The sequence below is a fragment of the Ambystoma mexicanum genome, chromosome 4p (assembly GCF_040938575.1).
Source record: "Ambystoma mexicanum isolate Mex_15411 chromosome 4p, UKY_AmexF1_1, whole genome shotgun sequence".
In the NCBI taxonomy this organism is placed as follows: Eukaryota; Metazoa; Chordata; class Amphibia; order Caudata; family Ambystomatidae; genus Ambystoma; species Ambystoma mexicanum.
In genome coordinates, this window is record NC_090927.1 from 25,407,897 (window position 1) to 25,431,707 (window position 23,811).

The window sequence follows — 23,811 nt, forward strand, 5'->3', positions numbered from 1 at the left end:
TTTTAAGTTGACACGCCACTAGCTTTCAGGAAAGAGGTGGTTAGTGCAACTGTCAAAGAAGATAGTAAGAAAATATGCTTGTTAAAGGCATAGTGATTGCATTTGTAGAATACATTATTTAAAAGAGTAGGGGAATGTCTTGGCAGGAAGACTTAGGGCCTCATTACACGGAAGGCGGTGATCCAGGGTGCTATTAGCACCCTGGACCATGCCGGTAAATTACCGGCACCGCCTTGGCGGAAAGGGGATTTACCGCCCCATTCCAAGGTTGGTGGGGCGGTAAATCCCCCTTCCGCCATTGCCCTTCCCCATTCCCATTTCTGCCCCATAGGGCTCTATGGGAATGGGGAAGGCGCTAATTACGGCACCGCAATTTTGCGGTGCCGTAATTAGCTCCGAGGTCCCTTAGCGGGTTGGTTTTTAACGCCTGCAAAAAGCAGGCGTTAAAGCACCTACCCGCTAAGGGACCTCGTAGTAAGGCGGTAATGGTTAACGGTCACCGTTACCATTAACGGTGGCCGTTAACCATTACCGCCTTCCGTGTAATGAGGCCCTTAGTGTGTACGTGTAATTTGATGGCTTTGTATATGAATGGTGACTTGGGAGCATCAGCATTGTTGGTAAGGGGTAAGTGGTTTATTTGTAAGTGTGCCGTATGATGTGCACTTTAGCAAGTGTCTGTATTGGAGTAGGACTATTTAGTTTGCAAATGGATTGGTCCTAGTTGTTGAAGTGTGAGAAAAAGGTTTGAAAAGATGTACACATTAGAAAGGAGAATGTTTTTGTGTGTGCAATGCATTAACTTTTCTGCAAATATATGCTTGCTACATTGAGTGGAGCAATCATTTCATTTGTTTGATTTATTTATCCACATTTATAAATGGTACTGTTCTCAAGGCACACATACATTCGTTTGGTTTTTAAGTAATGGTGCATTCTGTGAAGTGTACATGATAAGTAGCAGGCACCCTGATGTTATGCATGCAATGTATATACTTTGTTTTCTTTGGTAGGATACATTCAGTGATCCTTCTCTGTGAGAATTACTTCGAATTCCATAGGAGATGTGTTAGTGGGGGAAAAGGTCATAACATTGACACCAGTATAAAAGAGAGTACCCGTTTGGACATTACAATGGCTGATATGGGTACATGAAAACTTTGAAAGCACAAACCATTGTAGGTGGCATTTGATGGTAGGTGATGGGAGAAATGACAGTGTGCTTTTTGAGTACGTTATGGAGGTTCATTGGCAGGTACTCTGTTGAGAGGCACTCATACCAGAGTAGCAAATGTACTGTATACAAATATTGATACCTGTAGTTTGTGTTGATGGATGGAGATGTGGATGAATCTGGATGTAGAAATCTTGGAGAGTTTTACAGTACTTTTTACTGGAGGTGCTTTTGAATCAGAGGAGACTTGTACTCTGAGTGTTTAACGGTAAATATGGAGTGTTGAACAGATGCAGAGGTCTTGGATGTGATTGGTGGATCTGCGTGTGACTGCTTCACAGTATCAATGAGGGAGTTCTGCAAGAGAGTGGTGGAAAGGGAAGAAGGACTGCCCCAGCTTTACGGGGGCAGAAGATACTGCAGTAGTTGGGGAATCGCACGTGCCACATCCTTCCCTTCTCAGTATGCTTGGCATGGAAATGGGACAGTGGGGATTATCCAATCAGCTGTTGAGGGTGTGCATAACAGGAAGGGGCTGTAATACTTTTTTTTCATTGCTGTGTACCGTGATGATGGCAGAGATGCAGATAGTCAAAGTGTTGATCGTGAGTGATTCCTTTTTTGGTGATCTGCAGAGATATGCCCAGGGTAGAGGTGTTGATGACAATTTTGGTCTCAAAGGAGTGAATGCTTTGTGGCGCAGTGTGCCTATGCCCGTTTGCCAGCCCAGTTTGCAAGCTGTGATTGTAGTGTGCAGAGATGTGGCCACTTGGGGTACTGTTGACGTCCTAGCAGTGCATTGCGGAGCACTGCATTTGGGTCACATCACTGCTGCAAGTTTGCTCTTTGATGTCATGAGTGTTAGTTTTTGAAGTGCACAGTGGTGGCGCGAGTTATGGTTGCTTAGCTTTCCATAACTGGCGAATTTCTGCGTTTATTTGGTTTTACTTCTAACCATTGTAAGGATAGGTTGTTGTTAGTGCAAAGTAACTATAATGTCCCTTCAAAAAAGTTTTTGCACTGAATTTGGGAGGTTTTTCTTGTGGCAACTGAACCATGATGTCCCTTTAACAACATTCATTCACTGAATTTAATAGGTTTTTAGTAGCACAGCTTCACCTTTACCATATTGTTCCTTTAACAACGTTTTTTCAGTGAATGCTATTTCATTTAACATTTCATCTCTCAGGTTATCGTTATGCTGTTCATTACTTTTTTGTGCACTTTCTTCTAAGGAAAAGGTCAATTGAACTACATTTGTACATATATGTTCACTTACTGTACGTATATTCAAGAGTAGCAGCTCTAAGGGGTAAAAGCACCTGGCCATATGTTATTCCTGCAGCTGGTCATTCTTTTCCCTTTTCTGTGCTGCTTAAATGCGGTTAGTTGGGGTTGTGCGATGGATAACAACAGTCACCATGAGACCAGCCATAAAACAATGGGCTTGTAGCACACTTCTTAACCAAAGTGTGTGATCCTCAGCAAATCATTTAATTTCAATGTGCATTGCCTAAAAACATTGTGAGTTCTCAAAGCCTGCAATCTTTTATACATAATAAAAATATATATATTTTTACAGCTACAGTGCGTTTCCCATCCATGCAGTAACCAGGACCGACACTGCGTAGTTTCAAAGCGAGGAAGGGGCCAGCCCCCTCAGGCCATGTTGCCTAATAAATGAGCCCACTTTACAAGACAACTTAGAGCAACAAGGCCTGAGGAGGCCGGATTATAGACATGGGATTAAACCTGACCCTCATGCCCTCTGCATGACTTTCCACACAAAGCCCTGTACCATTGTCATAAATGTATCGCAGGGGCAAGAAGTGGTATTCACTCAGACAACCATACAGACCATACCCCATCAATGGTTTGGATGACATGGAAATGACATTGATCGATCAGGTCGACTAACTAGAACATCAGAGAGCAGATGACATCATCACTAATATCATGACATAGCCTCACTTATGTAGAAAGCACATAGTCGTCCATTCATGAATCTACATGAACATACACTAGTTTATTGTATATAGGCACTAAGCACATGCTTATGACTCAGGACGAGCACACATATATATTTCTATATTGATATTTGAAACTTGTGTATTTAGCTTGCACATGCCTGACTGCTAATGACATAAGGAAGAGAGGAGAGGGAATATTCTAGAAACACAGAAAAGCTGACATGATTGCCGAAGGTTGAGCGAAAACGGGACACCAAGCCAAGGACAAGGTGAAAGCAGGGAAATTCCAGCTGCCAAGATAAGCGAGCCATTAGCAGAAATTGAGACTAAAATCATCATCATTCGGATGGAGAAAGCTCAACACACAAGACCCAGAAGAAGAAGACTTGTTCCCAAGTAACCAGACAGAAGAAGTTACAAGTCTTGCCGACAGGTTGTAACTGGCCACACTCTCATAGGCTTAGGTGACTAGGGTATAGCAACATTTGGGAGCACATTGGGAGCACATTGTGCCTCTGTGTGCTTTCTCATTACCTTGAAGAGGTGCATTTGGCCTGAGAGTTCTCTGGTGACAGGTGCCGTGCAATCAAAATTTACATTTTCTGGGGAGTATCATTTTTTGCACGGGTCAATGGTGTTTCGATAAACCTGCAACATTGTAGATGGGGGAAACAAGGTGATCCTAGGAAAAGCCCCCAGATACGGCAAACTAATTAGATCATGAACCACTATAGTTGCTATATGTAGTCTTACACAATTGCCCAATCTGATTGTCTATTATGTCAGAACCATCGGACGCGTCCTTTCTGGACTTCGTGGTCCCTGACCCATAGGGGCTTGCACTCAGCAGTACTCCCAAAATGGCCGCCAAATGCGGAGCGCTGTTTACCAGTTCCACGCCGTACGCACTATGGTCTATAAAACGGACACCCCCCCGCGGCCCTGCACGTCTCAACACTACCAAATGCCGTGGCTAGACGTGTGCTGCCGTAGTTCGCTTTTGCATATCCTTTGATTCCTGGTTCCCGGTCCCCCTAAATTCCTCCTCCTTCAGTCCTCCTCTTTTGTGCCCTCTATTGCATCCCGGATCTCTGTGCACTCGTTCCCCTAGTGCACTCTTCGCCGTTTCCTTGACTTTCCCCGGACATCTGAACGTTCCCAGGAGACGGGACGCTGAACGCACGCTGGAACCCGAGGATCTACGCACAGGGTTATACAAGACCCGAAGTGTGCGAAAGAAGACTCCATCGAAGAACTCCAACCTTTGTTTGTTTGTTTGTTTGTTTATTTATTTATTATCTTACATATAGAGTACTCTTCTTTCCCAACCTCTACTATAAGACACCAAACACTGCTGTAACAACAATCCACCATCGCATTACCACTAGGCCACAGCGTCCCTATTCTTTGTAAACACTTATAAATACATTGCTTCCAAACACAGCACTTCTTTCTTTAAAATCAACAGCACTAAAGTAACCTACATGTGCACCTTTTCTTACACCCATTTTTGCCCTTTTCCTTCTAATCTCCCAAACACCACTACTCATACTTCAATTGTTCTTACAACATTTGTATTTTGTATTTGTGTTTTATTGTTTTATAGCTTTTTAATCCAAAGTACAGTTTAACAACATGTGAGGAACATTAAACATATAACATAGAAGCAATAACAGTGAATATGAGACAAACCAGAAAAACAGCACGTGGAACAATTTGCATTTGAGGAAGAAGAAGAATGGAGGGGAGGGGACGGAAAAAGGGGAGAGAGCGAAGGGAGTAGTGGGAGTAGGAGGGAGGATGGAGATCATTGGGAGACAGGGAAGATAAAGGAACTAGGAAGAGGGTATTGGAATGAGAGCCTTCACCGAGCCTGGCTAAGGAGGATCAAGGCGCTATCGTGATTCCCGGGTAAGCTCTGGAAATGATATACTCCTCTAGCATATGGGCTGTTTTAATAGATGATTTTGTAACCTGTATTTCTATAACATGTGATTTGTTATTTATGATGAGTTTTAATCGTGCTTCCTGTGGAATTTAATCTGATAATTGTAAATTGTTTTATTTATGTCTTTTCTTCTATTCTGTGTTTTGTTTACTGGTGATTGTAAATATTTGACTGTTTCTCTACCAATATGGCTCATGCCTAAAACATTGAGAGTTCTCAAAGCCTGCAATCTTTTAGACATAATTAAAAAAATATATATATTTTATTACAGCTACAGTGAGTTTTCCATCCATGCAGTAACCAGGACCGACTCTGCCTACTTTCAAAGCGAGAAAGGGTCCAGTCCCCTCAGGCCATGTTACCTAATAAATGTGCCTATGTTACAAGACCACTTAGAGCAACAATGCTTGAGGGGCCGATTGTAGACATGGGGCCTCATTATGAATCAGGCGTTAAGGGGTTAACGGCGCCGTAAACGGTGCCGACCCTTAACGCCTGATTCTGAGGTCCCTTTGCACCATGGTGAGTTTAACGCCTGCTTTTTGCAGCGTTAAAATCCATGGCGCTAAGGGACCATGGTGCTAATTACACCACCGTAATTTACGGTGGCGTAATTAGCGCCTTCCCCACTCCCATTATGCCCTATGGGGCAAAAATGGGAATGGGGAAGGGTAAAATGGGAAATGGGGATTTAACGCCCCACTCACCTTGGAATGGGGCGTTAAATCCGCCATCCACCATGGTGTAAACGTAGTTTACACCATGTTGGTAAGGGTACAACCCAGGCGGTAACTTACCACCTGGGTCGTAATGAGGCCCATGGAATCAAACCTGACTCTCATGCCCTCGGAATGACTTTCCACGAGAAGACAGTGAAGAGATAGATGCACCTTTTTTCCAAGTTCTGTACTGTTGTCATCGAATATCGCAGGGGTGAGAAATGGTACTCACTTAGACAACCATTCAGACCATGTCCAATCAATGTTTTGGATAACATGAAAATGACATTGATTGATCAGGTCAACTGACTTGAACATCAGAGAGCAGATGACATCATCACTAATATCATGACATAGCCGCATTTATACACAAAGCACATAATCATCCATTCAGGAAGCTACACCAACATACATTAGTGTATTGCATATAGCACGAAGTACATGCTTATGACTCATCTAGGTACCAGGACGAACGCACGTATCGTATATACTTCTATATTCATGATATTTGCTGATCCGTAACTGCAAGATGCACATCATTTGTGTATTTAGCTTGCACATGCCTGACTGCCACTAAAATAAGGACACCATAAGGGGCTCTATGTAAACTGTAGGCCTCAGAGACAGATAAGAGAGGAGAGAGAATATTCGAGAAACACAGACAAGCTGACATGATTGCCGCAGCTCAAGCAGAAACAGGATACCCAGCCAAGGACAAGGTGAAAGCAGAAAAATTCCAGCTGCCAAGATAAGCGAGCCATTAGCAGAAATTCAGACTAAAATCCTCAGAATTTGCATGTAGAGTGCTCCATTTTGTGGTCTCAACACAGAAGAAGAAGACCTGTTCCAAATTAACCAGACAGAAGAAGTTACAAGTGTTGCACACAGGTTGTAACTGCTCGCACTCTCCTAGGCTTATGTGACCAGGGGATAGCGACATTTGGGAGCACATTGCGCCTCCATGTGCATTCTCATTACCTTGAAGAGGTGCATTTGACCTGAGAATTGTCCGGGTCCCAGGCCTTTGGGGACAGATGCTGTCCAATCAAAATTCACAGTTTCATGGGAGTATAATTTGTTGCACAGGCCAATGGTGTTTGCACAAACCTGCAACATTGTAGATGGGGGAATCAAGGTGATCCTAAGAAAAGCCCACACATATGGCAAGCTAATTAGATCTATAACCCCTATAGTTGCTATAAATAGTCATACACAATTGCCGAATCTGATTGTCTAATAGGTTTTGGGTGGACTGTTAGAGTCATGACATCACACTGGAATAAAACCGGGTGACACATGCTTAGAAACTTAGAGCACCGGATGAAACCATGTTTGTCTAGTGTGATTCCTGTTATGTTTATTTGTTAATAAACAACAGTGCCCTTTGCTTCATGGCTAAATATATCCTTCCTGGACTAGTTTTCTGCTGGTACAAATTGGGCAACTAATAGGGAAGCCCAGCCATTCCTCTACAGGATGCTTCCTCACTTTGAAACTAAGCAGGGTGGTCCCGGTTACTACATGGACGGGAGACATTCCACAGTTCCGAATTCTGTTTTTTTCCTTAGTTCAAAATATATCATAATGCTGAATGGTTGAATCGTCTGGGCTAGGAATGTCTCGCTCTTGATGTTGAATATGGAAAGAGAGATCCTGTCAGACAGCCATGCACTTGAGTAACCACCCGAAACCTTTGCTTTGTGGTGAAATCATCCAAGTTGTGATCTGATCTGTGACCCTAGCTTGCCACCAGGCACAGAGTCTGATGTTGCCCTAGGGGGGGAAGAGGCACGTTGGTCCTGGTTGGCAAGCCTTGTTGGCCAACACGGGAAAATGACTTCCTAGCCCAGGGACCACGACCCGGATGATTTGTTTGAAACACTGGGGGTAATTCACATCCCTACGAGGGTGAGGGCTTGATGTCCAACATCAACCAATATTTACTGGTGGCTTTGCAGGAGACATGGCTCACAAACCTTGTCTATATCGGTGAATGGCAGTGTCTCTGTAATAAGCCAACACATGGCGTTCGGGGACGACCAAAGGGAGGACTACTTCTGGGCATTCAAAAACTCTTGCTTTTAGAAGAACTTGAATCCACCTCCTTAATATCATGGTGGGCAAAGTCTCTGGAAAACCATTGAGTAATGGAGAAATCATTGGTCTCATTGTTATCAATATGCCAACATATTAAACTCCCACACACCAAGTGCTCCTTAAACATGTTCTACAAATCCTTAACATCTACTTTCATTTACAATAGTTAAACACTGTTCTGCTATAAATGCACATATGCATTTTTTGTTTACTTTCATAAAAATGTTCCTAAAAAGATTTTTTAAACGGTCAGTATTTTCCATTCCATATGAAAGTCACACTTTCCAACGTCACTCATTACAACCCTTACAAACCCGCCATTCTCAACCTGCTTACACATGTGTACACTGCCAAAGTATCTGTATTCAGCACTTTACCTTTGTTTGTTTGTTTGTTTGTTTATTTATTTATTACCTTACATATAAAGTTCTCTTCTTTCCCAACCTCTACTATAAGACACCAAACACTGCTGCAACAACAATACGCCATTGCATTACCACTAGGCCACAGCGTCCCTATTCTTTGAAAATACTTTAACAAATTACAAATACATTGCTCCCAAACACAGCACTCAACAGCACTAAAGTAACCTACACATGCACCTTTTTCTTACACCAATTTGTGCCCATTTTCTCACAACATTGTTAACATACTTCACTGGACTATCGTTAACACAACTTTATTAACTCTTTTTCCCCAACTCCTCCAACATTTATAAATAACAACCTCTCTAACTAAACGTACCTCACCATTACCATATATACTCACTAGCTGTCTTCTACAGCGAGGTATTTATTTTAGGTATTTATTTAATTATTATTTGTATTTAGTTCATAAATGAACTTTAATAAATCAATTAAAATCAATTCATAAATATACATAACTATTTCAAACAAGCATTACGATGAGTCAACATATTATGTTTTCAATCATACATTACATTAAAAACATGCATATCACACATACGATTATACTTAGTACATACAAACTTTGTATTAAAACAGAATTTTACAAATTCAAACTATTTGGAGCGATGGCTCGAGAACCTGAGCAAACTAGCAACATTGAAAAGTGCTTTCAGACAGTATATGTTGAGGATAGAGTTATCTTTGGAAGAAGCACAATCCCAGCAGCCATTCAATGACCATCGCTGAGTTTGATCCTGATATTACAGCATACTTTGTAAACTGCAATTTGGAGTCTTTCACATTCAGAGTTCAGCCAATAAGACCAGAACTGTTTCATTGAATTGTGGTCATGGATATATGGTCCTAAAAGTGTCATATAAATGTGTCCCATGGTTGGGCATTCAGTCATCACATGCCTCGCCGTCTCACAATGGGGCTGGATCTCTCACATTCTACAAAACCTATCTTCTCTGGCGATTTTCCATTGGCCACCTCGAAGAGATCTAATAGGTAGTTGGTTGGTGCGAATGAGCAATCTAAATCTTCGCAGTTCGGGATCTGGACAGCGGATAAGATGTCGTTGGGGTTTCATGAATCTGTGGCAAACCAATGTGGCTTGATCATGACTACGAAGAGATTGAAGATGGTCATAGTTTTTAACCCAGTCCCACTTATTAAGGCCCAGACAAAAGGCACCTTTCAGCTTTGTTATGAGCAGCGTTGGAAGTTAGGAGCACAATTCAAGTCATGGTAGAGTTAGCGGATCAACTTCATGAACCCACATTCTTTTGTGGATCCATGAATAAGACAATAATTGGCACACAACCTACTCAATATGGGACAGATTGGTGAAGTTTTTGCTTTCAAGAAAAGCTCACCTCTCCGTTCTATGGCCATAGCTGTCAGGGATAAAAGGCCCAATTCTAGGTGGATATATTTTACGAAGGTTGATGGAGGGAGGCGGAGAACGCCTCTCCAAAAGTATCTTTCAAGAACATTTAGCCATTGAAGATATTGTATTTCAAGCATCTCAAGACCATATAGGACAGCTGGGCAAAACCATTGCCGGTAAAGATAGTATACCAACTAATGAATAGCCCACATGATGATATAGAAATATACGTACCATCAGTGTGATGTCCTTAGATTTTGATTTCCTACAGGCGATCAGTTCACCATAGCCTTTACATTCGGACATTTCAACACCCAGATATTTATAACACTGAGTGTATTCAATATCAGTGAAAAAACGTTGTTAAAGGGATGTTATGGTTAAGTTGTGCTAGTAAAAACCTATCGGTGAAGTAACATTTACGTCCAACAATATTAACACAAAGCAGCTTCAGATGGAAAGGAAGAAGGAAATGGAGTAAGGACTGCAAAGTATTGAGAGCATAACGCCACTGCAATGCGGTAAATACACTGACAATTCTACAATTGCACAGCTTGTGCAGTGTACAGCAGTGAAGAACATTTTTTTTTGTATGCAGCAATGCAAACCACCCTAAAATGGCTGGAAAATAATTTCCCTGGTGATGAAATCAGTGAAGTTAGTAACGCCATTGCTACGTACCACTCTCAAAAAAGTAAAAGAGTTAATATGTAGTGCTACATGTACACCTAAGAGAGCATTTTATCTATAACAGAACAGAGTGTTAATGAAAGCAATGCAGCAGAAGTGTCACCTCTTCCACAACAGCACAAGGCCACAGGACAAGAAGGAAACGCTTTTTATTTATTTATTTGCATTTGGTAAGCGCGCTTGCAGCCCATAAGGCATCGAGGCGCTGTTACAGAGGATACGCAAACTTAGGATTACAGACAGGTGCCAGGAGGGCTCTTAGTTACAGATTGGCAGGCATATATGCAGTGGAAGATACAGGTTCAGGTTAAACAAAGAGTCTGGTTTTGAAAGGCAACTTATAGAGCCTGGAGGTCAAAATACAACAATTGGTAAACAATGTAACCCCCTTAAAAGATGTTGTACAAGGACATAGTATTGGAGAAATACAATATCACTGCCCTACCTGCACGTCTACCCCTTCCCCATTTTCTGGTGCACCCTCCCCAGCAATATCTCTGTGAGCAGAGATGTAATGATGACACCCCAATGCTTGCCTCCCCTGATGACAAAGTGGTTAAAATCCAAAATTCCCTTCTGTATGTATTTATTTGTCCTACCCATTCCCTTTCCTAATAGGGTGTAAGTATCGTACACATTACAAATGTACATGAAAAATGTTGGGGAGTGTGTCCGTGGCCTCTCCTTTTGTGTTGAAATTGCATGGTAAGCCCGTAGCACACAATACTGGCCGTGATGTCAGCATGTAAGCAAAATACAGGTTTCCTATGCAGACTGCACCTGCCCGACATATGTCCAATCACAATGCATATATGCATAGAGCTCCTGCACTGGCTGCATGTCTGCATCTTGTACTGCACTTTTAATTATTGGTGGGAGCGCATGTCTGTCCGTTGCACAGCTATGGGAATACAAATTTCAGCCTCTGTTTCCTGCTAACACCGGCCCTGTCAGCAACCCTACCGATACATGTGGTACACTGCCACATTTAAAGCAGTCATAACGCCTACGTATTTTCTTGAACAAACCTACCAAATTATGTCTGCAGCACGACTGGCTACCTGAGACACAGTGTGAGGAAGGAAGAGCATCCTGCAATGTACGGTCGGCATGTTAAATGGCCCATTACTTTGAGTAATGTGCTGCTGGCCCTTCCATGACCCGTGAAACAGACAAAGAGTCTCCACACCAAGCACCATCAGGTAAACTTTCAAGTTCTCGTCTGCCATGTATGCAGTTAGAGAGTGGATTTCAGTACAAGTGGCACAGTGTGTAGTCAAGTTGCAAAAGGGCATCGCTGTTGCTGGTTGGTTACTCCCATACAACTAAATGTAAGGACAAGTAACTAAACAGCAGAACCTTCGGATCTCAATCAATATCATCAGTGTTGGCAAACGCACTGTGGCTGCGTGGGTCTGCCTCAATGATTATGTTTTTGTCGATGTAATGGAGCTGCATTTCTCCTTGGAGTGCAGAATTTACTCATGTCCGTACATGCTGGTGCTTCGGCCAATGGCGTACCATCAAGTGACCAGATTCTATGCGACTGCAACAAAAAGCGAAACAGAAGGCAGTACGGCGAACGTTACTAATCTTCCAACAATGCAGCATGTTACTTTCCTCACAACAATTCTCTGCATGTGGTACTACCAACACCAGGGACACTCCTGTAAGGAAGCACAGCCCTTAAGCACAGGCCATATCCTGCGCATCAGACGATTACCTGTGAAAGGGCACTGTATTGTGCATGTGCTGCGATGCGCTTCTGTGCACGAGGGACCAACCTGGAAGTGCTTGGGAAATGATCAGTCTGGGAGCATGACAATTACTGCCGCCTACTTAAGGGAAGGCCATCCAACATCTTCCTCTCTCTGCAATTACCCTATGTTAACCTTGTAGGTGGTGGCCCTTCCGTACCCTCCCTTTCTTTCGTGTAATTCTCTGTCCTGTGTTACAAGACCAAGACACATACAAAATAATGGACAAAAAGACAAAATTATAAAAAACATGCTTTTACAGGTAAAAAATGGAATTGCCAAAGAAAGGATGCAGGCTGCCGTGCCGTGCACATTGTGCAGCACATAATGGGAGGTGTGGCTCTGTGAAAAACATTGCAGTCAGGTTGGATATAAAGAGCTGGCTGTATCAAGAGGCTTCTTCTTGTGTTTGTGTGTGTTTATAAGAGTTGAAGGGCGCATAACCTACTGGAAAAATGGGTGCTATACTTTCTCGAACAGCACCAATGCATTTTGGATAGGTAGCAAACAAACCTAATTTCTAGGATTAGTCTCAAAAACGTCATTGGTGCAAAAAATCCTCGTGCTATGAAAGGTAATATTTCCATTGTGCCAGTAGGACATGGTCACATGTCCAAAAAAGGCACTAATAGCCTTCGTGAGATTATTTCTCGCTTTCTATATCTGCAGACCAAATCAAGAAGAACGCAGCCACATCCATGTCTACGTACAGCTTCAAAAAAGTATACAGCACTTTACAAACATACGCATAACCTGGCCAAGTGTCTCCTTCATTGCTAACTGCAGAGAAAATGTGTTAACATGTCCTAAACGTTTCACTCCACAATGACAAATAGTAATGGCTGGATATTCCTTTGTCACCAAAGTGTCAGAAAGAGGAACCACACTCAGCCACTTTATTCCACTTACTCCACATACCACTGCACAACTGCATTCCAAAAGCAGCTGCCTATACACAGTGTTTTCCATTCACTTTCAATGGCCCTCATTACGACCCTGGCGGAAATCGAAAAACGATGGTGGAAATGCAATACCGCCATCGAATAGCGCTCGGTGCGATTACGACCCGTCACCGTAAAGTACGATGCCATTAGCGACACCGTAGCGAACGCCAACGCTAACTGCACCAAGTACGCGCACGCGCGCCATGCCAAACCGTAATTACCACCATGGCGCAACGGTACGCGAATTCCGACCCTAGGGGACATGTACCTAACGCCATCAAGCATGGCGGAAAGTACCATTCCGCCATGGTGAGAAGTACGGCATCGCGAATCAACCGTAAACGGCCCTACTGAGTGCCCGTACACCACTCCCTGGCCACATTGCACAACTCCTCGTAGGTGCAATGAAGTCACACTATGCAACCAGTGAAATGAACAAGTCACCCATGCATGCCAACAAACAAATGAATCCAGGGGCTCCAAGTGCCTTGTGAGTGGGCATCCATATCTGCCATGGCACCATTGCCGCACTGATGCAGCACAGGCATTTGAAGGTCCAAGTACAGCAACATGACCAGAAAAATGAGACAAACAAAAACAGAATAGACATTTAATGCACCACAAAACCACCAAGGGCCATACAGCCATTAGATCATGAACTCCTAAATACATTCCAGTATTGTGGGCTGCACCCGCAAGAAATGACCAGCTACTCCTTGTGTGACGCCCTGTTCCTTCATGGTACACAGGGGCTACACTCACGTCCAAAAAGGCAACACGGAAGCGCCTAGAACCGCAGGGCCGTCCCATCAGGTAGGCACTAGTCCAGCAGAAAGGACGATATGTTGCTCCTAGCCACTAGCACTGCGTAAGGGCATGTGGCCCATTGGCGATCGTCCCATAAGATCGTAATGGTGCTCCACTGATTGACACGAAGCAGCAGGTGTCGGGAGTAAAAGCCATCTGCAGGAGTGGCGTACAGATGGCAGCGGCAAAAGGGGAGGAGATACCTGTCACCCAAATGAAATGAAAAAGAATAGTATGGGCATCAGAACTACAATTGTATAACTCACTTCAATGATCACACTAAATCTACAGCCATATGCATGCTAGCCCACTCAAAAGGAATATACCCACCCAAAAATCACTTGCGAATCACAACCATAAAAATCGAGGTGAAAACAGCATTACAAACGAGTGTTTGTGTGCATGCGTCTGTGAAGACAGAATCCATCAGATGGGATTAGTAACGTGCATAGACACAAGTGCCTGAAGGCGCGTCTAGACAGGGAGGGTTCAACAAGGGCAGAAAGACGATGGTCCCACTATGGCAGCTCTGCATGACATAGCGCAGGGGAGGCGGATAGATTCCAAAAAGCGCTGTACATGGCAAACTCTCCAACAAATCATCTGTCCATGCATCCATACATCATTCCCTCATCCCGGTATGAAAACGCCTGATTATTTACTCACATCACATTTGAAACTTCCATTGAGTCTGTGCGTAATGCAGTCTGCAAAATCCACTATTCTCCAGCCCGGAATTCTAGTGTTGTGAAGTAACATGTATTTGGGAACGTCCTGCCTTTTTGTCCACTACGCTATTGCGCATCCCATACTATTCATATCAATCATAGCATACTCGCCATGGCCCCTGTCCCAAGGACATTAAACAATAGAACGTTATACTTGCAGTCAGACCTGTGGGCGTCTCCTCGCCGCTAGCTGAAAACCGAAAGCGCTGTCCTTCGAATTCCTCATTCGCAACATCACGTCGAAAAGGCATCTGTGACCGCATGAAATCACAAATCCATCCATGTAGTGCGGCAGTGTGTGTAAATGGCAACTGGCTTCACTCACAAATGGGACGGCCCGCCCGTCGGTGAACCTCGGTACGGTGCTCGCCCAAAGGGGATTGCAGCTGGCACAGGTGGAATGAATCACCACAGGTGGAGGCTATACAGCCTGAAAACACATAAATTGCACACCCAACCCCCTCCCACAACCACACCCGCTCCAAAATGCTACCGGCAGGACTAGCGATGTTGGCCCTGGGGGACCTGATAGCACTGCAAGTACTCCAACTTCAAGAAGAAGACGAACACCAACTACTACAACAACCGGCCGCACAGAGGAGACGCAGGAGGAGGAGGAGGGCAAGGCAGGGCCAGCAAGGCCCACCAGCACAGCCACTACCACCACGCAGGCAGCCCACAATCCCACGCCTCCGAGCTCATCCGTTCAACCTCACTGCTGAGCAGATCCACACCCTCTACCGTTTGGACCGGGACACCATAACCGCCATTGTGGACATGACACAGGCTGACCTTGTCAGCATGATAGATAGCCCTACCGCCATCCCACCCCTACTGAAGGTGGTGTCTGTACTCCACTTCCTGGCCACAGGCACCTACCAGCACACAGTCGGACAGTTGCATGGCATTTCACAGCCACTGTTCTCACGGACACTATTGCAAGTGCTCGATGCCCTCCTGAAGCACGCAGACGACTACATCTCTCTACCACGCTCGGAGCAGGAAATTACGAACACAAAAGTGGGATTCCATGCACTTGCCGGCATACCGGGTTGCATTGGTGCCATCGACTGCACCCATGTGGAATTGGTCGTCCCACATGCCATGGAGGCCCAGTACCGCAACCGAAAACATTTTCATTCTCTTAATGTACAAATGGTGTCTGACTCCAACAGGATCATTACACATTGTTGTGCCCGATTTCCTGGATCAACCCATGATTCCATGGTCTTGAGGAACTCTACAATACCACGCTACATGGAGCGACAAGCAGGGAACAGATCCTGGCTACTCGGTGAGTCTCATTTCATGCATGATAATGTGGGGTATGTGATGCGGCAATGACCTGGCAGGAAGGGGGGGGGGTGCGTACGTAGCAATGTCATTCCACAAACGTCCTTTATTGTCCACATACAGGTGATACCGGGTATCCACTGAAGAGATGGCTCCTTACACCACTCCGGAACCCACAGAACCAGCCTGAGGAGGACTACAACCATGCCCACTCACGTACCCGTGTAGTCATAGATCAGGCATTCGGCCTACTGAAGGCTCGTTTCCGCTGCCTCAGCAGGTCTGGCGGGGCACTCCTGTACCGCCATGAGAAGGTTGCAAAGATAGTCATGGCATGTGTCATGCTACACAACATGTGCGTACGTAGAAATGTGCCCATGCCCCCTGACGCAGAACTGCAAGCACCTGAAGATGGTCATGATGAGGCTGGGGATGTGGCAGCACCTCAAGGAGTCCGCGAGGCACAGGAGGCCCGTGAAATTCGTCAGAATATCATAGATTCATGCTTCTAGCACTCACGCCTGGTGGCTGATACATGGACACGGGACTTGTGGCACTGTGTGTGTCTGGAACATGCACAATATGGACTGTACGCCTAAAAAGGCCTCGTACACAAAGATCAATGTCCACACATCTCATTGGATGAATGTGAAATGTTTATAGCATATGTGAAATTATGTTACACACCCCATCGACCCGCCACCCAAGTAAGCCCAACACACCCCCTCCACCCTCCTACCTCCCCCCCGAACACCAGTGTCCGCAGATGCTCATTGTCAGTGGGCAGACGCTATTGCAAGCCCCCTCTCTGGGTATCAGGGGCACCCCTGCCTGTGGAGCGCAGGTTCCTCCCAGATCTACGTTAGGGGCTGCCCTGGACGGAACTTGCAACGGATGATGTCTCTGCCTGCTCACGTCCATGCATGTCCCTAAGGGTTTGTGAGAGCTCAGTGAGCACACGGTGCACAGCGGCAAGTTCAGCACATACGTCTTTGGACGTCGCATGCAGTTCCCCCCTCAGGCTCTCGGTGCTTCTCTCCATTTGTACTCTCAGGCTCTCGGTGCTTCTCTCCATTTCTGCCCTAAGTGTCTCAGTTGATGTTTCTATGGCTGCCTTAGTACCCCCACATTCATCAGCATGGTCCTTGAGGAACGTGGCCAGTTGCTGCTGTTGCACGATCACCTGGTCGAGGGACTGTTGCCTCTGCTGTGCCATGGCCATTTGCGGTGGTGTCACAGAGGGGCTGGTCACCTCATGTTGCCTTGCCACAGGGCTTGTGGGGGATGGCCAGTCGTCGTCTTGTGGGTGCCCCTGCGTGGTATCCTCATGGTGTACGGGATGAAACAAACAGGGGGATTGAGACAGGTCATGGATGGATCTTACTTCGACATCCCCGTCTTCTGTGTCGGAGCATGCTGCCATTAATGGGGTGTCACCTATGGTGCTGCTGCCACCAGAGGCAGTGCCTTCTGTGGCATCCATTGGGGGGACCTGTGGTGGTGCTGTTGTGGGCATGCTGGCTGCTGGGGTGCCTGTTGATGTTCCCTCCTGTGTGCTGCCACTTGATTTGTGCTGCTGCCGTGTCTTGATGCGTGCAGCTGAGGTGGAGGGTCTTTGGCCGTTGGTCTTGGCCCTCTTTGCAGGTGTGCTGGTAGGGGTGTCCTGGAGCTTGTCGTTTGAATCGGACCCTGTGGTGGAGTAAAGGAGGGCGAGCGTTATTTATGGGTCTGTGGAAATTGGAATGGCAATGTATCACATGCATTGGGGTGGTACCTGAGGGTGATTTGGGTCGGGGCCTTGGAGGTGGTTTCATTTTTGTGTGGATTGAGGATGCAGTTGTTTTGCAGCCTGCAGTTAGGGTGTGCCTGCTGCACGTGTAGGGGGTGTTTTTAGGGTTTTTAATTATTTATGTATTTAATGTGAGTTTTAAAGTGCGCTGTCAGGCCAATGTATGTGGACGTTCTCCTGGACATGTGTTACTGTTGCACTATGTGGACACATGGTACTTCACATGATTGGACATTGTGGATTTGGCATAGTATCAGTTGGCCCACCTACCGGATTCTTCGGTTGTCTGCACTCCTTTCTCCATCCCTCCGACTCCCTCTATACTCTCCATTCCAATGGTGGAGGCACAGATTTCTTCCCAGGGGGTCAACTTGATGGGTGATTCCGATCCTCCCCCGGTAGCTGTGGCAATGTTGCGATTGGCGGATAGTATGCTCCGTACGCGTATCCGCAGGTCGTCCCATCGCTTTCTGCATTGCAGTGGGTTGCGGGGTGCGGTCCCCACCGCACTTACCCGCTGTGCCACCAGGGCCCATATGGCCTTCTTGTTCGCAAGTGCCGTCCTGGTCATTTGCGTGGAGAAGACGACGGCAGCATTCTCCTGGAGGGTCTCTGTTAGCACGGTGAGTTCCTCACGGGAGAAGTGGACCTGCCGCTTGCGGTCGCACGCTTTTTTCGCTACTTTTCCCATTTCTTTTGCTTTCACTGGGGTGGATGACGGGTTGGGATGTGTCTCAGGGTAGTATTTTTAATGGTTGTGTGGGAATTCTGATTTTATAGGTGTACGGCGTGCTGTTTCCCGTTCCGGGCCCATGTTTTTGCTTCCGTTTCCGTATGTTTACGGTCACTGTACTTTCCGGTTGCCGCTCATTACGGTGACCGCTAAGATGGGTGGCGGAATTGCACCTAGGGCGCCGTACGACGGCGGTGAGGCGCGTTTTGGGGACATTTCCGCCATCGCGGACTTTGCACTTCCGCCATGGCGTAGTGCTCGTGCCCGATGGGTCGGAATTGGCCGCACTTTGCTCCGTCGTGCGATGGCGGAAACGCTATTTACGCTATGGCGGTCAGGTCAGTCACTTTCCGCCAGGGTCGTAATGAGGGCCAATGTATGTACCTAAAAGTCCCCGAATATCCACACTGTCTGACTCCTGAAAGACACACTCATATCTGTACGCCTCTACGTTTGTCTCCACAAATACACCTACCATTAATTGCGTACACACCACACCCAGAAACCTTATCACACAATCCCTTAGTCTGCACAGTCCTATTTACATGGCCACTATCCAGAAAATTCCCAGATGTGCCACGTGTAAACCTGCAACTACTGTGGTCTCCGCAGACTTTGCGTACTGTGTGGGGAAGAGGGGAATTAAATGTGAACCACAGTAGGTGTTGTAAATAAAATCTGACATGCCTTCTGGATTTCTAACTCCAATAACATGAACAGTACAAACTATGCAACTGGTGCATCTTCAGTGCATACGCTGCACGCTGCAGGCCATTAACAGGACAGGGTTGTTTACTTTATAATGTCCCACAAGTCTCTTTATATCTCCCCTATAAGGAGCGGTCAGAGCACGACTTGCTCTGTGTCCTCTGTGCCGTCTTAATGCCGCTCTCACACTCTTTCCAACCTCTTCTGGATGCCGCCCTAAATCTCGTGAAACTATGCGTCCCACCAGATTCGACCAGTAGTGGATTCATTTTGTAATGGTGCATTTATTTGGTAGTGTTAGCTCTGAAAAGATCCTCTGTTTTTTTTTTTTTTTTTTTTTTTGGTAGGTGCTTGAAAAAAACAAAACATTATTTCCGTTTCATTGGTAGTTTCTGTTTGCTTGTCCACCTCACATTCGTACAATGACTGAATGAATGTAAAATAAAATAGCATTGCCAGTGGGGGAGAAAGAAATGCTATTTGATTGGGAAATGTGCACATTTCGAGAACCAATCATGTCATTGTCACAGGAGAACATCATAGCAACGCTCATAAAATTACACATTTACATAAGACACCTCCCGACCTCTGTCTAGGGACAGCACACATTGGAAGAGTCCCATACTTTTCTTGGGGGTATACATGAGAAAAGCACCTTGGCAATGGCAAAACTGTGCTCCACTGCTTTCATTCACTTCTTCAGTTGACAGAGCACATGTGCAAGGCTGCGTAGTGCACAACCACAACATGAGCACTAGCGGAAGTGGTGACGTGTCTGCAATGTGCAAGCAAAATTCCGAAATTAGACATGTTGACACTGCACCACAAAGCCTCCACTCCCTCCACATCGACATTGCCATGAAAGCCTCTTCACATGGCATATTTGGGCAGATGTAGCACAAAGCCATCACCGACCAGCAACACTGTACGTTTCTCCCTTTCTGCCAGGCTCACTGCACAGAGTAATAAACAAAATGTTACCGCCTATTCCTGTAAACCACACCCTCTGCATCTGATTGCATAATTCCCACAGACCCATTCCCAGCATGCAGAGAAGGGCAGGATGTGGCACGTGTGCTTCCCCCACTACTTTGAGGGCCGCACCCCAGTGAAGCAAGAGGAGTCCATCTTTCCTTTCTAGTACTTTGTATGCAGCACTACCTCATTAGCTACTGTTCAATAGTCACACATGCACCCACCTATCACATCCACGACGACCGCATCTTACACTGTCAGTTGAGTACAACACTTCATATGTACCTTTACACATTCAGACTTGAAGTGTTGTGTGCTTCCAAAGCACCTCCAGTACAAAAATCAGTAAAACTATCCACCATTTCTGCATCCATATTCGTCCACATGAGCACCCATCACTGCAAACTACAGGTATGAGTACATTTTGTGCAGTACTTTTACAAGTCCGTTATAAGTGCCTCTGAGCACAGTGTCTGCCACTGACGCTCCATAAGGTTCTTGGAAAACATACTGTTTTCTCTCCCATCACCTACCATCAAGTGCCAAAGCAATAGTACATGTTTTCAAAATTCTCATTTACCCATATAGACCTTTCATTAAAATACGCCACAAACGCAACACTGTTTGTGTTTTACGAACGTAAACCAAGTACACTGATTGAATGCACAGAAACAACACACCTGCCGCTTACCTTTCACACTTCACACACTTTCTTCCTGCAGTAACCCATTTCCTTCAAACTTCACATATATATTGCACACAAACAGCACTGAACATATGTTTATAACGTTAATGATGCAAATACAGGTCATACATACAACCAGGATGCCTGCCACTTACCGTGCACACTTCAACCATAAGCTTCACCATTCCTCTGTACTCATAGACCTTCTGCCACAGTTTTTACGTATAAACCACAACCAGAGCCCTTATTCAGCAGTGCCTTATCCTCCACAGTCCCATTTTCATGCCTGCCATCCTGAAAAGGCCCGGATGTGACACGTGTAATCTTGAAACTACAGCGCACTGTGCTCAATTACCGTGCTAGGAACAGGAGGAGTGGAAACACATTTGACACAGCCTGGGGGATTTCTTCGTTAGTGGCTGTGAAAACATTTCCTTTTTAAAATGTTGTTTATTCTTTTTAACATACTTTCAAACAACCTTCTTTATTTTTGTTCATTATATCAGTTTCTGTTGCCTTCTCCTACTTACATTTTTAAAGAATTCTGGTCAACGCTTCCTACACAGTGTAAAACAAAACAGCATTGACAATGATGGTCAAAGAAATGCCATTTCCAAGGAACTATTGAATAGTTGGCAAAGTTATGATCTCATACTGGGTGGAGAACATCCTGTTAGCAGACATAAATTCACACATGCTTCTGTTTATTAGATGCCTTCCCAAGTCTGGCTGCGGACAATTTAAACTGGCATGGTACCATACTCCTCTTGGTGGTATGCATGAGAAAACCACCTTGGCAGTGGGGAAAATCCACATCACTCTGCTCATCAACTTCTTCAGTTGACTGTTAGGGAGAATTCTCTGTTAAGGCTAATTTCCCAAACCTAGTTGGTCCCCCAGCAGCTTTGCTGGATTTTTGGGGTTTATTTTTTTCTCCTGCTAAGAGTGAGACTCTTTTTCTCCCACTCTTAGACATGATTTGAGATATCCTTTGACTTTGTAATGTGTTGTATGGGCTATGGGGTCTTTTACACCATAGGGTTTCATGTGTTTTTGGTAAGTGTGTTACACTGTGCACTGTGCAGTCCCCCCTCATCGAGTTTCTGGCTGGTGGCAGTGGTTGCCACGTGAAATATTCCCCCGGAATATTTCCTATGGGATTTTCCCATTCATTTTAAATGCACCACTTTTTTTGGTGCAATGTTAAAGATACCACTGGGTTATTTATTTAATATTTGTGGAATTCCTTAGAAAACATCTTTTGGTCTAGGGTTCTCCATCTTCCCAAAGGCACCGCCACAGTGTGCATTAGATATGATCTTGGATACATATCTATGCAAGCGAGAGTTGCTTGGAACCTTCTAAGGGGTTTCAGGAAATTAAACATGAAGAGCACATTGCCCCAGATGGACATTTTACACAACTTACAGTCTGCCAAGGCCCCTACAATTGCATTTCAATGGAACAAGCTATGCCATGATATGCTTAACACGTACGATACCACGATACAACTGCTGCTCGAAAATCCAGATGCTGCAAAACTAAAGATCTGAAGAAACGACTGGATTCAGACCTGTGATAAACGAGCCAAATCGAGGTCCATGCGCGAAGCGCCGGCCGAGGCAAGGGCATATGGATGTGTACCTCCGTATTTGGCTTGTTTTCCGGACCAGTGGGCTCGGGCCTTTTATCTCCACTTTAGACTGAATGCTATGACAACTAAAGAACGCCTCTGCTACTGGTCACAATCCCCGGACTTGGACCTTACTTGTCGTTTCTGCGCCAACTCCAAAGAAACTCTGAAACATCTAATCCTAATGTGCCCCGAGTTTGAGTCTAAAAGAGTTAACATCTTTAGCCCAATAACAATGAACTTTCAGTTCCTCACCCGAGATGATTGGTGGAGAGCCCTGTTTGATGGATCAAACAGAGCAATGCTATATGCACTGGTTTCTTTCCTTCGTATTATAAAAGATCATCTACACGATGTCTCGGTGGATTCGATCGTTGGGTCGCTCTGAGATCCATACCCGAGCCCATGTTATGGGAAATAGATGGTGAGATGAGGGCTGGCACTGGTTCGAGATGAATGTTAAGGCTTGGCTTGTGTTTGTTCTTTTTTAAAGGGTTGCAACATAACCCAATAAAAATAATAAAAAAATAAATAAATAAATAAAAAAAAATATTTCCTATGGGATTTTCCCATTCATTTTAAATGCACCACTTTTTTTGGTGCAATGTTAAAGATACCGCTGGGTTATTTATTTAATATTTATTCCCCGGTTGGGTCTTTTTGCCAGGACTCGGTTTTAAAATGGCGTTTGTGTTCGCCTCTGTAACTCCAAACCAAGTCGAGCCTTTGTTCCACTTTTGGCGGGCTTCTGCACAGAAGCCACCAAAAGTGGTGCCACTCTGTCTGGGTCTACATGATGTGTGGGAGGGGGGTTTAGGCACCCTGGACTGAGCTGCCTCAGCAACTCAAGTTGCACTCTTGTGTGATTGGCCCAGTGATGACACATTGTTCTGTTGACTCAAGGGGGCAGTTCACCAAAATGTGCACGTGTATAAGGTTTACTTCAAGCGCAGGTGCTCCTCAGGCACATTCTGTTCACTCTGCTGAATCAGGGTTTCGGGATAATAAGTAGGCAATGAGGAGGCCCCACATTTTTTTCGGTCTGTTTTGCTGCCAACATAGGCTCCCATTTCCTTATCTTTGTCACTATGCCACGTTAAGACCCTAAGCCACAACTTTATCCCCGGGAGGGGATGAACTGGTCCATTGCAATAGGATACATCACCTGGCGAGTATCATGCAGGTCATAATCAATTTTTGGTTCCGCCTAGGGAGATCCGGGGCCCTCCTATGCATACAGTGTAGAAATTCACAGGCAATGGCCTGTCCCAGAATTGCAGAGCAACACTCCACCACTCCCTCCCACAATGGTTGCAGCTTGGTGAATGCCCACATCATATGTACGAATTCAGCAGGGTCGT